The following is a 16,235-nucleotide window of genomic DNA, read 5'->3' on the forward strand; positions in this document are numbered from 1 at the left end:
GCAGATGAATTCATCACTCAGATAACTATCCGGCAGCCGCGAGGCGGGGAAGGCCAAGGTAAACACGCATCCATCCATCAGCAGATACACGACAAAGCTCTCCTCCTCCTCTTTGAGGGATTCACCCCGGGAGTTCAATACCAAAGTGATGGCTGTAGAGAGGCGAGGTGGGAGAGAAGCCAGCGCTCGCCAAGCTGGATCCTCCTGAGCCACAGAGGATGCTGCCAGCGTCCCTGCCAACGTGATTCATGGTGGAGGAGAGCACAGCCTACCTCCAAGGTGGTCCCAGCTTTTGCCGGCCAAACCATCTTCTCCTGCAAAAGCCGCCGAGGGGAAGGTGTTGATGCTGCTTGTGCTGGTGGCTTCGGCAAGGCGGCAGCAAGGACAGGGCAGATGCCATCAGCTCACAGCCACTGACCTTTCTGAACCGTAGCAACCCAAAAACGGCATCCTTGTGGTTTAAAATATCCACCCCAAAAAGGCAAAAAAAAAAAAAAAAAAAAAAGGAAAGGGAAAGCGAGACAAATTCCCATGAAGACAGCAAAGCCCTGAGCGTGCCTTCACCGTGTCTTCCCATCTCGCCTTCCCACGGAGGCCCAGACGGACCCTGGCTGGTCTCCAGACCCCAGCTGGGCGAGCAGCAAAAAATATTCCAACGCGACGAAGTGGCTGATCCGTGCGACACGGGGAGCCGCCTCCTGAGCAGGGGGGCACCGAGCAAGACGCTCTCTCCCTCGCCCACCCCCAGGCGCAAAGGAGCAGGAATTTGTGGCCTGCTGGGCCAAGCGAGATAAAAGATGTACCGGCACCGAGGGGCTTCTCTGGGGGATGCTGGGACTGAAGGGATGGGGGTTTTTTTTGGCTAAGCTGGGAGGATGAGTCAGGCTGGGGGTTCACAGCCAGCCCAGAGACAGGTCGGGGTGGAAGGGGCTGGGCTGCCCCGGACCAGGTGTTAGCAGAGGCTGGTAACCACAACCCCACACACGTCTCGTGGCTCCTGACTGGAGCTATGCGCTCATCAGGACTACTTTTAATCTTGATAAATCCATTCTTTCCATAGGCTGTTAGCACACGATGTGCCTCAGGGAGGACTCCTCCACCTGCCACCTCATACCAGTAAAGGAAACTGGGTGCAAACCCGCCCGAGAGTTGCTCTACCCAGAGCTCTGTTGGTGCTAAGGGTGACCTATGCTGTGTGCTACATGTGTCTTTGCAGGGTTAATCCTACAGGAACACAACTTTGAGACCTCTGTCTCCACGGCATGTGATGGGAGCCGGTCTGAGCTCTGAGGAGGAGGAGGGTTGAGCAGACACGACTCCCCATAGAAGGTGGCCAAAGTCAACAGTGATATCAGGAGAGGAGCTCGGTCACTGGCTGGGAGAACAAGCATCAGACCGTGATGGATCTGAAACCGTACCACGTTTGCCTGGAGCTGTCGAGGAAAAGTAATTTATGTGCTGACAGGGTGGTGGTGAAGAAGAAGAGGAGAAAGAAACAAGAGGGTGTAGCAGGTTCTCTCTGCACTTTGGTCCACCCTTCAGTCCCACCCTTGGGTCTCTTTGGACCGAGGATGGTGCCAGAGTAGAAATTTGGAGCGAAGCCAGGATCAAAGCCTTAAGAAGTTGTTTCCACTGATACAGCGTAAGAAATAGGCGCACACTGCCGCATTTTCCTGCCATCGGTGTGCATCTTCCCCTAACCCTTTGCACATAACTCAGAGCTCTGCCCTGCAATTCTGTTGAGTTGGCTCCGATGATAAACCTAATTTATATCTGGTGGGAGCCCTGACTCTTCCCTCCCACCGACTCCGCCAGATACAAGTGCTCTGCCTGTAAATGCTGATACGAGGGAAACGCGCTGCTCGCAGCGAGCGCTCGATGCTGCTCCTATTGGCATGTGATATGTCCTGATGAACAGTCTCTCCTTCGTGATATTACTGGCCCCAACCCGTGATCTTGGGAAGAATTCAAAGTCTGGCTTATCAGCAAAAAAATAAGCTAGTTAAACTTAAAAACAGCAAGACTCAGCTCGGGCTAGAGGATGATTTATTAAGAATCATGGACTTTGGAGACGGAGGGAGGGAAAGGAAGCCACAAACCCCACATACAGCCTGTAAAAGTTCCAGTTTATAATCTAACACGAGTGACTGTACAGCTCAGGCCGAGAAATCATCTGGGATTCATCACAAGGTAGAGACAAGCAGCTGCAGCGAGTTCACAGACAGGAGCGTCGCTCCCGCGGGCACGACGCAGAGTCCCGCTCCTCCTTTGGAGCCGCTCCTGCGCCCTCCCCGGGTACCCCCATCTCCTGCACTTCCCAGGCATCGGGAGCCGGGGGGGACACTGCAAATCGCTGCCTGATTTGGGCACAGCCTGGGTCTAATGGGACGTCGCAGCATCCTCTGTCTCACTTACAAGCAGCCGCGGTTCCCCGTTTGGGCAGCATCCCGTTGTGCCCTGTTAATTAGGGAGAAATATCTCCTTTTGGTGTCTATTCATTTGTTAAAAATAGGCAACTCCACTATGAATATGTATCTGAATATAAAAATCTCACCTAAAGCCAGGCAAATGACCTGCAAAAATACTTTACGCTGGGCAGGTTTGTTTTTTTTTTTTTTTTTTTACAAGAGCAAAACAAAGCGCTGGAAATAAAGCGAAAAGAAAATATCAGAACCAGGGTGCCATTTTTGCAAAGTCTTTTGATTTGGAGGAAACTCGCTTTTCCCACTAGGAAGCCGTTACATCCCAAACCTTTGGCTCGTCCTTACAGAAAGCACTGCAGGCGTTATTAACGACCACTAAAATCTGAGGATCAAAGCATCCGAGCTGACACCTCCCTTTCTGCAAAGGGATTACATTCATTCATAAAACAAAACAAAACAAAAAAAACAAACAAAAATCCCACCTGATACCATTGGCTGGGATGAAAATCATTCAGGAAACAAAGCAGCGAGGCTGGATTTCTTAGCTTTGGCCATATCATTCTCATTAAGGCCTTACATTTTAACGCAGTCCCTGGAAACAGCCAAAAAGCTGAGGTTCTGGTCAAGGGCAAAAATCACAGCTTGGCTTTCAGACGGGTCCCGATGAGAAGGGGGACAGGTAAAAAGCTATTAATCAAGCCAGAAATTATTATGGGAGCATTGATCAGGGGAAACCTTCCCTTCCCTGCTGCCTGCCCAAAAGGTGTATTTTGCTATAAAGCGGGTTATAGGGATCCGTGAGCGGTTATGTGGGGGGGGAACGCGCTCGGTAGAGCTGTTAAAGGCTGGGCTGTAATTCCTCCCAGGGCCAAAGCCTGGGAGAACAGCTGAGCGCGGCTGCTGGCATTTAATATCCAACATCTGCCTCCTTCCCGCTCTGCCGCACGAGGACCACCGCCGTGGGACGGAGACAGATGCGGGTGGCAGCGGGTCCCATCGAGAAACCCCCCGGGCGCTGCTCTTGGAGGAGGCGGCTGCCCTTTGAAAGGGCTCCTGAGACTCGTTTCACCATTTTTTGGCAGCCAAGTGCCAATCTGCAGGAGGTAACCTGAGAGTCACCTTTGCCGGTGCTTCCTCCCCAAGCTGCGAGAGCAGATTCTGCTCGGCTCATCGGAGACATCCTACCTGTGGGATACCCCAAACCTCAAGTCAACGGGGATGGGGAGCACCTTTGGAAGAGGGGGGAGAGGATAGCTGGGGGGCGGGGGGGGGGGCTGTCCTCCAGGAAGCAAAATCCTTCCTGCTGCTTTTCAAGCTGGAAACACCGGCAGAGGCTTGGTTTGCTATCTGCTTCCCAGGAGAGTGGTGACAGCTCAGCCCTTTGGCTTCCTCCTGTTTGATCTGGAGCTGGCAGCGGGGGAACCAGCCGGGGCTGGGAGATAAGAGTCGAGTCCTGCTCTCCCGAGCCGTCGTCATCTCCGACCAGGAAGGCAGAGCGTCATGGACAAGCAGGAAGGGCTCAGGGACCATTCAGGGCATAGGATAAACTCTTCTCTCCTCCTCCTTAAGGGACAGCGGGGGCATTCCTTCTCTGCCCCACGCCTCCTCTCCCCAGGGAAAGGGCAGGGAGAGGTTTGCTCTCTGCAGCAGAGGCGGCAAAGCCCCCCTGCGAGGGTCACTCCCCCCCCCCGGCCCCCTAACCCGCTCCCTGGGGTTGTGCATTTTTGTTTTATAGGGAGGAAAAAGCCAGCAAATATAAGCGGAGCAGGCAGGGAAGCTAACGAGCTGCTCTCGGGCCTCGCCGCCTGTGAAAATGGAGCTGCAAGAGGCGGGGGATCAGCCTGGGGCGAGGGACCGGTGCCTGCACAGCCCCGGCACCATGAGGCTCTGCTAACCAGGGCTACCAGCTCGCGGGACGCCAGACGCACAGAGCATTTTTACACCTCAAAAAAAGGGTCTACCTGGTCCCAATTTGGGGCTGGTCGGGTGCTTTCAGGCTCGGGGTTTGTACTGTGCCCCCCCCCCCCCTTCCATCCCAACCATCACCTCAGGCAGCACACGCACGTACAAACCAAGCGAGACCTTGCGCTTTGAAGCGTCGCTCGCCGCACCTGTATTTCCCGTCCTCCCCCTCCGGATCAGCCTGTGCAGGACCTTGGAGCAGACAGTTTCCTCCAGGCTTTTCATTTCTACCGCCGGGAATCAGCGGGGCGCCACGGATGCCAGACCCCAGGGAGATCTTCGCTCCCTTGAAGTCGCAGCGCAGCCAGAGGGGTCGAAGCGTCCTGGTCCCTCGCTTTCTGCTGGGGTAACTCCAGTTATTTCCATACGGCGTTTCTACGACGCTGACTGGGGGTCGCGGGTTTGGCTTTTTGAGCCCTGAGCATCAGGGATGGTGTCTCCCAGGACCTGCCCCCAAAAGCAGCAAGGACCGAGCTGGGACATTGAGGCCATTTTCCCCGCAGTGTGTCCCCAGCATCCTCCCCAATTGTCACCTCCAGCCCCAAACACTTCTCCCCCAAGCCAGTCAAATGCTTTTAGCTAACGCACCAAAACCGCACGAAATGGGCTGTCTCACAAAAAATATCAAGCCAGCTGCGCGGAAAGCAGCCTGGCACCGCGGCGACGCGTGTTCTACATACCCGAAATCCTCTCCCTCCCAACGCATTGTGTTGCAACGAGCTACGCTCGTTCTCGGCTTCGCGATTCGGTCTGCCTCTGGTTTTGGGTGCCCTGCGTTCAAACACCAAAGCCCCGCTCTTCCTAGCAGCTGAGCACCGATGACTTTCGTCACATTAATAGGCGCCGACGGCATTTCGCTTCTGAGACAGTCCGGTCCCTAAAAGCAACGGTCCGAGTCGACCCCCGGCCGGCTGCCAGCCCGCCCGACCGTTTCATTTCCAAGTTACCCCCACCGGCCCCCACGGTTTATGCAACTTCACTTCAGGCAAAGTGGATCCACTTCCTTCCCCCCGGAGGAAGAAATAAACAGCGAGGGGGCAGCCGCCGAGCAACGCCTGGCCAAACCCAGCCTGAACCCCAGCTGCACCCCAGGACCCTCTTTGGACATTTGGGCTTTATTCCGAGTCCTCATTTACCTTAAAAAAAACCCCCACACTTGCATCGCTCCGATCCAGCCAGCACTCCAGCGGAGACAAGTAAATAAATGACCAACGCTAAGTAAACCTGCTGAATGGGACTTAAGCAAGTGCAGACTGAAAGACACTCTTTCTTTTTTATTTTTTTTGCTTTCTGTTTTAAAACTGGTCGGAGGATGTCGGCAAACTCTCTCCCCGCGGCCTGAGAGCCGGATGAGGTTTCTCCGGGACTTTCCTAAGAGGAAGCAGAGAACAGGCTTCGCCCCCTGTCACCACGCGCTTTCACTCAAGTGGTCTGCGCGAGAAATCGCTTACGCCTTCGAGAAATGTTCAAACACGATCCTGACGTGACAACCCCGTCTGAGGACGTTCGTCCCCTTCTCTTGGGAAGACCCAGATCTGAAAGAGACCGGCATCGCCATGGGAAACGGGAACCCACTGCATATTAATTCCCATTGATCCCAGCTGACTTTTTTCTCTTCTTGTTCTTATCGGGTCAGGAAACCCAAGCTGAGTCTTGATAAACTTCTGGATAAATTAAAACCAGTTTCCCTGGGTTTAATCCTTATGACCCAGTGGTGAGAGAAATACATTCTCCTCCCTTACAGCCTGGCCTTTTACATCCCAAAACAGTGATTTGGGATCCCTCAATGCCCCTTCAATATTAATTTTTGCTTATTTTTGCGGCTATTAATTCGCATTCATAAAACACCCACCGCCTGGGCTCACGCAGGATTTGCGTTTGGGGGGAGGGATTCAGGTCAGCTGAATCCACTGATGGGAACAAAAAAAAAAAAAAAAAGCCCCCCCAGCCCCCCTCCAAAAAATCTATTTTTTTTTCTCCTGCATTTCCAAATCGGTGCCGGTGGGAAGCATGAGGCCTCGGCACGACCGACCCTAGGGGCTCGGCGCCCGCAGGAGAGGGCAGGGGCATCGGTCCCCGCATCCTGCGTGGAGCTGACATCAGTTCCTCCCGCTTTTATTGACGTGGTCCCAGCTCTGGATGGACAGTTTGTTTTTGTTTTTTTTTTAATTGCCCTGTAATCCCTGCAGCACTTAAGGAGTTTTTATAAGCCTCCTGGCTTCCCCCAAGGTCAAGAATGAGTGCCCCCAGCTCCCCCGTTTTCTTAATCACCAAATAGCGAGTGAGCAGTAAAAGAGGAACGCGGATGCCATTTCCTTGCGGCGATGGGGTGTGCGCGCTGTGCAGGGCGCTGCGGTTTAAAGGAGGAAAAATTACTCACCATTTAAGAAGCTTTGCGGCCGTTCTTGGCCCCCTCCATCTCTTGGTGCCAGGAGGTACCTAGAAAGGTGGAGAAGCTGTTAGAAAATGCGATGTCCTTCATGCCCTGAGCACTCAAGGCTCCCACTTCGGGGAGGTTTTGGAAGGTTTTTTGGTCATACGCTTTGGAAATGTCTTAGGGGAGACGGCAGCAATAGGAGGGGAGTTTAAACCTGCGCAGGTCACCGGGAGAAACTGGTGGGTGGTAGGAAGCAGGTGGGCTTTGGCGTGTTTTACGGCAATTAGGAATAGATTGAAGCTCTAGGAGACTCTCCGCAGCAGGGTGGAAGGGCTGGTTTGAGCCGCAGCCGGGGCGGGAGGCAGTTCCAGGGAAGGTTTCTCATTAAAACAGCCACCATCAAACCAAACCCAAGGGCGGCTGAGCACAGCCAGGACCGACGGAGACAACCCCGTCTCACGCTGGTGACGTTCGCGTCGCACACAAAGGAGTAAAACCCGCCGCCCTGTTATCTGACCGAGAGAGAAGGTTATTTTCCTCCCCAAAAAACCAGGCAGATCCCGCGGGGCCGGAGCCGCCCCCTGCTCAGGGCAGAGAAATTCCTCAGCAGCAGCCCCCCAGCAGGCAGCAGCCCCAGGGCCCGCATTTGCGAGCAGGAGATATAATATAATGTATTGTACGTTACTGGGTGACTCGGGTCCCGTTTAAATTGGCCGGGGGACGCGGAGTCCGCACATCTGCCGCGATCGCCCGGCACGCAGAACGGTCACGCTCTGGGGAAACCCCCGTCCTCCCTGCGCAGGCTGCGGTGGGGGAAACATGGGGGTTTTCTCCTTCCAGTGGCACAAGTTATTTTAGCAGATGATTTTGCAACGCAGCTGCTTAAAGGTGACCCGTACCGTATCGCATCCCCCCCACCCGAGGCTATACAGAATAGGTCCCATAGGCAGGACGTGAGCTGGTTTTCGGCGACACATAAAAAAGGGCCAAAAGTGACAGTGTTTGGAGGTATACGTCAGGGATTATTACCTGGTGTGAGCTCAGCAGGGTGTTGCTGGCTCTGCAAGATACCATCCGTCAGCAGCTCACCGCCGGGACAGCCAGCAGCCAACACGTGAGCCCGCACGGAGACAGACACTGATTAATCTGGTACGAAGCCAACACAGCAAACTGCCGCAAACGGGTCTAAAAGGCAAAGCCTGTGCTGGTTGCGGCATTTTAACTCCTGTGCTTTGAGCTGCGGTTCTCCTATCACCAGAGCAAGTGCAACCACATCTGCAGGGACCTTCCCCGTACCGGAGGCGCGCGGTGGTCCCGGGGCAATGCTGCAGGGTGCCTGCACCCACCCAACCCCATCGCCTGGAGCTGGAGGGAGGACGAGCAACGCAACGTCCCCTGAAAACGTCCCCTAGAGAGAGACAAGTCCTGACCAGCCAGTTACCCGGCCGGGGGAGAACAGCCATGAATCCCCTCTGTTTCCAGCTGAGCTCTCAGCTGGCCTTGGGGGCTGCTGGCTTCCCTGGGCTGCGGATTGAACGCGCATCCCCAGCCTTGAAAGGGCGATGGGAAATCACACAGCCCCCCTTCCCCTTCCTAACAACCCACCTTGGAGTCCTCACACCCCATCACTGCGGTACCCGAGGCCACGGGGATGGACAGCAGGGGCTCGGCCAGGGCCAGCGTTTGCCACGGGGTCAGGGAGATCGCACATGCCCAAACACCCACGGGTGGGGGATAGTTTGGGTGCCTGGGCCTATTTGGAGAGGCCAAGTCCGCTCTTCCCGTGAGAAAGTGAAACTGGAGCTTCCAACGATCCCAGTTCAGTTCAGAAATACCTCTTTATCCCTCGGCAAGCTCTCTGGCAACGCTGGAAAGGGACACGGCTTCTCCTGACCCCTGCTTTCCCTGGATGAACAGAAATAGCACGGGAGACAGGGACTGAAGCAGAAAGGTCCCAAATGACCGTCCCCGTGTCCCGGGACAGGAGGCAGGGAGCCGCTTTCCTCCACAGCCTCTCACACTAGATGGTTTTGGGGTAACACCATCTTCTCGCTCCTGTCCTGTAACCCTAACCACGGACAATCCTATCGCAGTGCCGATAAATTCAAGGATACCTAATAGTTTCTTGATTTCATCTGCTAGGGCCGAATAATTTAATTAGCATCCTAAATTCCAAAGAAAAAAACCCCACGTTTCTTGCTCCGAGACTCACCAAGAAGCTCAGAGACCTCCAAGAGTGAATCAAACTGCGCAAGGGAGAGGAGCAACAAAAATGAAATTAAAAAAGAAAGTCCCTCATGGTTTTTCAGCGAGTCCCTGATGCCGGAGAGGGAAACCGTGATTTGTGGATGTCTCAAGACGGAGAAGTGGAGACCATCTGAAAAGGGAGCGAATAAATAAGACTTTGTATGAGGTCTAGAGAGATAACTCGAAGGGAGAGCGAGCTAGACAGTGTTTTTCCAGCTGAATAGAGTTTTGCCAGACAGCATTTTGCAGGCGTGTTTCAATTTGATGAAAACACCTGAAAAAATTCAGGATTATGAATGTGTTGCATTTCAGGAGGGCTGGTGCCTTGCTTTGTGTCCTTCTTCCTCTCTCCTATTCCCTCTTATTCCTAAAGACAAAAGGAAATACTTCTTCTTGCCAATATTTCTTTTTAGGTGAAATTCCAAATTTAAAGACGATCCCGACAGTCAGAAATTTTTTGACTTGCTGACAGGATGGAAATTCTTGATTTCTTTAAAAGCCTCGGCTTTCTGCCGGCGGGCAGTCCTCGGGGGAGACCGGAGCCTCACGGTGCGCCAGCTCTGGGACCGTCCTGCCTCAGTTTCCCCACACACAAAGCGAGGACCAGGCTACGCCTTGGGAAGGGACAAACTTGTCTGGCACCCGCTTTGCATCGGGGCTGCCATTTCCCCTTCCAGGCGGCCACGGAGACCCAGACGGAGCCTCGGGCTGCTCGCTCCTGGCTGTGCGAATACCTGCGAGAAGCTAGAGCGAGCAGAGAGGGTCGGCGGAGAGCTTCCTCCCTCTTGGCGCTCGCAGACAGGCTCTTCCTCCTCACCAGACGTCTCGGCCGATGTCTCGCCGCTTCGCCGGCGGGGAGAAGCGCCAGCTTCGTCTCCTGGCACACGCCGGCGGCGGTGATGGAGGGCGAGACGCCGGGCAATGGAAGGGAAAAGCCGGGTCGAGCCGGCAGCTCAGCCTTCCCCCCAAGTGCATCCCCAGCACGGCGGCCGCCTGGACCGCGCCGCTGCCTCTGCCGACAGCTTTATTGCTGCTGCGGGCTCAGAAAGGTCCGTGGGGCGACCTGGCCCTGCACCCTCCCTGCTCGACAGCTGCTTGGACGGGGAGAAGAGTTGGGACGAGATGGCGGGGGGGGCGGCGGGGGAAAGTCTCCCAGAAAGCAGCTATGGAAAGTCGGCCACCCTGGAGGAGGTTTCTGCTTGGCCTTCCTGCAGCGCAGAGGAAGGCTGGCAGGAAAAACTCCCCAGATGAGCTTATTCTAACAGGAACGAAGGAAAAAAGTAAAAAAACCTAAAAACCAGAGGTTTGCACATCAGCTGCTTTCGGCCCTTCCTGAACATCGCCTCCCAGCTGTGACCCAAATCCTCCCACAGCCTCACCCTCTCCCCAGCACTAGCCCAACACAGTCTTTGATAGCCCCAGGCGACCGGGGTGGGGGGCATTAAAACATTAACCACCCCCAGCCTGGAGCTACCAGCACAGCTCCGCTCCGCTCCCCGCTTCCCCCAGACTTTGTTCCTTCTGGGATTCTAGCTGCACAAAACGCACATTTTAATTTTTTTAAAAAGTAAAGATAGCATTTCATGGAGGAAAAGATCTGCACGGATGGAGAGGACCACCATCCGTGACTGGGCTTAGCCAAAACCCTGATTTTTTTTCCCCCTCTTTTCTTTCCGCATTGCCCATAGCATCTCTTGGGCATCCTCGCTCGCTCCTGCATCCTCCCGAGGCTGCTGGTACCCAGCTAGCTCCGTGCCGTCACCACTGTGGAGCATTTCAGACGGAGCCCATCATCTCGCAGAAGACGCGTGAAGCAACGTGGGGAAATATCTCCCAGAAAGGGAGAATCAGGGCTGAAAAAAGCCACGTTGGATGGGATCACGGGGAGACGGGATGGGGATGGCAGGTTTCTCTGGCCCTGCAAGCATCCCACCCACACACCAACATCTGCCGCCGCGGGGAGGTCGGGCACGGAAATAGCACCTGGTGATGAAAATATTTGGATATTCGGCCGTGCCGGCAGCCCAGGTAACTGCCGGGTACAGGGAGCTCCGAGGCTGGGAAAGTTTATAAGGTGGGCTGCGGAAAACTGGCCGGCGGCTCCGCAGACAAAGCCTGTCTCCTTCCAAAACAAACAGTACCCGCTTCCAAGCGCCGGCACACGGGGCTGGGGGGCTCCCAGCCGCCACCCAGGCATGGTGAGGTGCGGGGGGGACACGGCAAAGGGAGCTGGGAAGAATCCTGTCCCTTAACCCTCGCTGCTCTGGCTCCTTCTAGGCATCCCGCTGGAGAAGGGTCCCAGCCCAGAGCATCCCTGCCCCGTCCCCCTATAGGAAGGTGCAAACGAACCATTTTTTTGGAAAAAAATGTTAAAAATCCCACATCCGACACTGGCTGCACTCCAGCGTTGAACCCAGGACCCCTCTGCAAACACAGAAAACACCTCCCCGCCGTCCCCGAGCGCTGACCCTGTCTTGCCACCCTCCCTCTGTGCGCAATTCGCTGGTGGTGCCCGACGGCAGCCCTGTCCCGATAAATGCCAGCGCCCAGACGTGACCGAGGTGTGGAGGACGGTGGTGGGCGATGGCCGAGGGCCAACCGCCCCGTTATGAGATCCCCCACTGTTCTCCGCAAAGAATAGCCCCTTGTCCTGCCCCGACGGCTCCCCCTCGGCCAAAGGGGTCGGGGGTAGCGGGGCAGCATGGCATCGGGGACAAAAAGCATTAGTTTGGAGAACCAGAGACAAAAGAGCTGCGAAAGGGGGTCAGACAGGGCTGCCCCAGTCCTTGGCCTGTACCCAGGGGTACCAGAGCGCTGGCTTCACGCCAGGGTGCTGGCACTCCCAAAGGCAAAGGGCTGCCACCCCTTCCCCGTGAAATTTGGTTATTCATCACCGAGGAACACATGGCACGAGTGGCACACGCTGGGGGACGGTGCCGAGGGGATAGCGGGGATATCACACATCTGCTTTTCCTTGGCTCGCCATGGGGCAGCTTGGATGGGAGCAAGTCCTCCCGCTACACAGCGGCGTCTCCCGCTAAGCAGGGGAGGCACCAGCTCCAAGCTGTGGCGAGGGTTTATTTTTCCAGCTACAATAATTTAATTTAGCGGCAATTTTTCCCCTTCTCAACCTGTCTTCTCCCGTAACCAGCCCATCCTTGGGAACGGCCGGTCGGCTGGATGGCACGCCAAATCAGAAGGCGCGTGAAAAGCCAGCCCAGGTTATGTCATTTATTTTCCAACCGAGCATAGCTGAGGAAGGGGGGGGTGCGTGTTTTCTTCTCACCACCAGAAACGTAAGGCCCAAAAAGTCGTCGCTAACGGAATGTACTATTCCTGATGTCAGTACAGATGCACAGGAGGGGGTATGCACCGTGCTATGAGCTATGATACACGCACAGGAGTTTTGTGCCTTTCAAGGCCAGGTTGGACGGGGCTTGGAGCAGCCTGGGCTGGTGGGAGGTGTCCCTGCCCAGGGCAGGGGGGTTGGAACTAGATGATCTTTAAGGTCCCTTCCAACCCGAACCATTCTGTGACTCTGCAAAGCTCCCGGTCTGCAGATGGAAAAATCGCTTTTGTTGCTGCACTGAATGCAAGCACCAGAATAAACCAGAATGGGTTGATTTTAGCAGAGCTCACCCAGCTACTGAAGTCCTAAGCACTGATGTTGCTTTGTACCTGTCATAGACCGTGTTGGGTTGGAAGGGACCTCTCAAGGCCATCTAGTCCAACCCCCCTGCAGTGAGCAGGGACGTCTTCAACTAGATCAGGTCGCTCAGAGCCTCATCCAGCCCGGCCTTGAATGTCTCCAGGGATGGGGCCTCCACCACCTCTCTGGGCAACCTGTTCATCTCACCGCTCTTACAACCTGAATGGCCGAGGCGGAGCAAGATGCAGTGAGGAACGCTAAAAATAAGCAGAAAAGACACTCACCTGGAGGGTCTCAGCAAAGCCCCCTCCTGGGGAAGGTCCTCGTATGGTAAGTGCAAACACCAGCCGGGATCCTCGTGGGATGGGGAAATCTTGGATATCTGAGCTGAGCCGTCCGCTTGTGGGTTTGGTAATATCTCCTGAGCAGCAGAAGTTAATGAGCCTGTAAGAAAAAAAAATAAAATAAAATAGCTTGCGATTCTTTATAACAAGGCTGCCAGCTATACATTACTTTTAATAGGACAGTTATCATATGTTAAATACTGGCATGATTAAAAACATATTTATAAAGGATTAACAGCTCTGTAATGGCTACATGTCTGATCCGAGGCCGTTAAATCTCCCAGAATATGTTTCTAATCATCTATACAATAACCATCTTAATAAATCAGAATTAAAGGCATATTTGGGTGAGCGCGGATTCCAGACTGCACCTGGTGGGTTTTTGTAGAGGGGAAACGGAGCGGGGGGGGAAACCAACCGGATTAAGAGGTTTGAAGAAAAAACAACCGCTGTTTGTGGAAACGCGGCGGTGCGTGAACACGGAGAGCACTCGGATGGAGACACACGGGTTGGATCCGCCCGCGTCACCGCCGACCCCAGGTTTGCGGGACGGAAGCGAGGAGCGGCATCCTGCCTCCGAAAGTTTTCTTGCGCTTTTCTCTTTGGCGCTTATTTCTCCCGGCCTCAGAAGCTGGCGCTGCCGGGCCTGGGTTTGGGGCAGCGCTACCCCGCTGCTTGCAGAACGCCTGGGCCCGGCGAAGGCATTTAGCAAAAATAAACGCCGAGGCAGAGCTTGAAATGTTTATTTTCCAACTCCAGGCCATTCATCCAGTGACACTGCTCTGTTCCAGTGAGTCTCCCTCTGTTTACATCAGAAGATTAATGAGACACAGATTGTCTTCAGCCCTGACGGATGCTGCAGACAGCGGGGGTAAGTACGAATTTGGGCTTGATCTCCCCTTTTCTCCTCCCACCTCCGTCTGCAGCCACCACACCATCCTGATTGGCCTGGAGAGCAGATTTTCTTCCCTTTTCACGCAATCAAAACCATGATTTTATTAACTTTTTTTAATTTTTTTTTTTTAATGGCCTCTTCGCCTGCCCTCTGCAATCAGCCCTCTTTTAGCAGGCGCCTCTGACGACACAGGGTTTGAGCTTAAATTCACCCAGAGAAAGCGAAGGCACAGATCAAACAAGAAATAAAGGAGGGAACCAGCGAGGTAAGGCAGAAGACAACTTGGGTTGTTGTCTCCTTCTGTTCAACCCTGCCCAAAGCACGCTACTTGAATTAGAAGAGAGACACCTGCCAGGACGCGTTCAGCGATGCTCGAGAGCGCAGCAACCACCGGGCGCTATCACCAGTAATAACAAACCAGCCCGAAACCAGTGTGATGCACAGATGCCGTTTCCAGAGGACGCAGGGCCGGTCCCTGCTCCAGAAAATGCTATTTATGACTTCAGCATCACCCAGAAACTTTTTCCTGCTCAACCAACCCTTTTCCTATGCATCATCCATCGGTGCATCTTCCGTTTTCCTACGGATGCATCATCCATCGGTGCATCTTCCGTTTTCCTACGGATGGAAGATTTGCAAAGCAGCTCAGCTTTGTCCCCTTGAAGAAACTACTGTAAACCACTTCCAACAGTTTATTTCTCACGGGGCAACGGAGAGGGACTGGTGAGCTACGGCTGAAACCAGAGGCACAGGGTCTAAAGCACAGGGTTAATTAGCCCCACTAATCAAACATCACTAGGGAATCACGCTGCATAGAGATGGGGAAGCTGTAAGAAAGCACAGAACACATTATTAATGAGCTCAATTAATAACAATAATAGCAAAGACATCTTCACGATGGCTAAATGGGGCTGGATTGAAACCAGCTTGAACATGTCACTGCAACGATGCCTTCGCATCCCCTCAACGCATGGCCCGGGGCAGGAGCAGTTGACACATTTCTCCAGCACTCAAAGCTCAAATTGAAAAGCTGCCATTAACATTAAAAGGAAAAAAATAGCTTTTTAAAAACTCCATACGTTTCTATTTCCCACCCCCCCCGCCTTCCTTTCCTTTCCTTCTTTCTGATTCACCCTTCTGATATTTTGCTTGGACTCCAATCCTAATGCATTCGTCCTTCTTAGCACATTTTTGGGCTGCTTCCACCATTGTTCTTGAAAACCTTTTTTTTTTTTTTTTTAAGGACATATATTTAGATATGCAACCTGGTCTCCCACGTTAAAAAAAAATCCTACCTCAGGCTGGAAAGGGAAGAGCGTATAGAAAAAGGGAATCGGGTCCCAGGCCAAGGTTGTGCCTGAAGCACGTGTCGGGCGTGTGGCAGGAGGCGTGTGCCATCGGTGTGCACCCAGTGGGGCGTCTATTTGTGCCTCCAAAGGCTTTGCTGGCACAAAGGGAGGGCTGCTGGCTGTGGCGGTCCCCACGTCCTCCCCATAGACCCCACCGGGGCTGCATCACAGCACCGCATCTCCTGAGCATGCCTCCGCGCCTCGCTCCATCAGCACACCCTTAAATCCCACGACACGCTCCAATATACTTGCGGAAGGTTTTAGGGGATGGCTAGGGGTTGTGCCGGCCGCAGTCACCCCACACCAGTCCCCAGTAAGAGGAGACTGGGACCACGCAGGCTGCGGCAGCTCTCGCGCTTCGCCAGTGGAGCGGGTGGGTTTGGACAGGCTGGTTTTAATAACCCACGAGCGCTCCCAGCCCGCACCCAAACATCTCATTTTGAGAAGGCAGGTTGGAGTCCAAGAAGCACTCGCAGGCTTTTCATAAACACACTTTAATAATCTTCATCAAGAATTTTAATACAGAGCGAGCTGCCTGCCAGGAAATGCATTTACACTGTCAGCTGCCGAGAGAAATAGCACCGCGGCGCTGCTCAATACCAGAAACACCCTCTCTCCCGCCCTCCGAGCTTTTACTCTCTTCCCCTTTGGATGAAATGTGGTGCTTGGGATATCTCGGAGGGGCTAAAAGCCCTGGCGGGGAGCCAGGCAGCTCCCTGCAGCATCCCTTCAACCGGGAGGCAGGCCCTTCGCCTTGCCCCGCCGTCATCCCGCTCCCATCTCTTGCGGAGCTAGACCTCATGCTCTTTTAAAATTATTTTTAGTTTTTGTTTGTTTGTTTGTTTTTTATATTTTAGGGGGTTTAAAGGCTGCAGCCAGCGTCTCGCCTTCTCTCCCCGTGAACCTGCTGAAGGTGCTGTTGCAGGCTCTGCGCGGAGCCGCGGCTCGAGAACGGCTGGCATTTAGACTATGGGAATAACAGGGGTTTT

The 16,235-nt window shown here is 54.1% G+C and overlaps 1 protein-coding gene across 6 annotated transcripts in view; it reads right to left on the reverse strand.

Moving 5' to 3' along the window:
- LOC141732250 (uncharacterized) overlaps nt 1-16,235 on the reverse strand; it is a 135,715-nt gene that overhangs the window by 11,284 nt on the left and 108,196 nt on the right. For 3 of the 6 annotated variants that reach the window (XR_012584024.1, XR_012584021.1, XR_012584022.1), the window contains 2 exons: nt 12,943-13,102; nt 6,766-6,824 (listed from right to left, as the gene is read on the reverse strand). The gene's annotated coding sequence lies outside the window, so the exon portion shown is untranslated. Of the gene's footprint in view, nt 1-5,521; nt 5,562-5,679; nt 5,921-6,765; nt 6,825-6,976; nt 7,221-12,942; nt 13,103-16,235 lie in introns of those variants that run through there. The other 3 variants (XR_012584025.1, XR_012584026.1, XR_012584023.1) reach the window with 3 other exon arrangements.

The sequence above is a fragment of the Larus michahellis genome, chromosome 17 (genome assembly GCF_964199755.1).
Source record: "Larus michahellis chromosome 17, bLarMic1.1, whole genome shotgun sequence".
NCBI lineage: Eukaryota > Metazoa > Chordata > Aves > Charadriiformes > Laridae > Larus > Larus michahellis.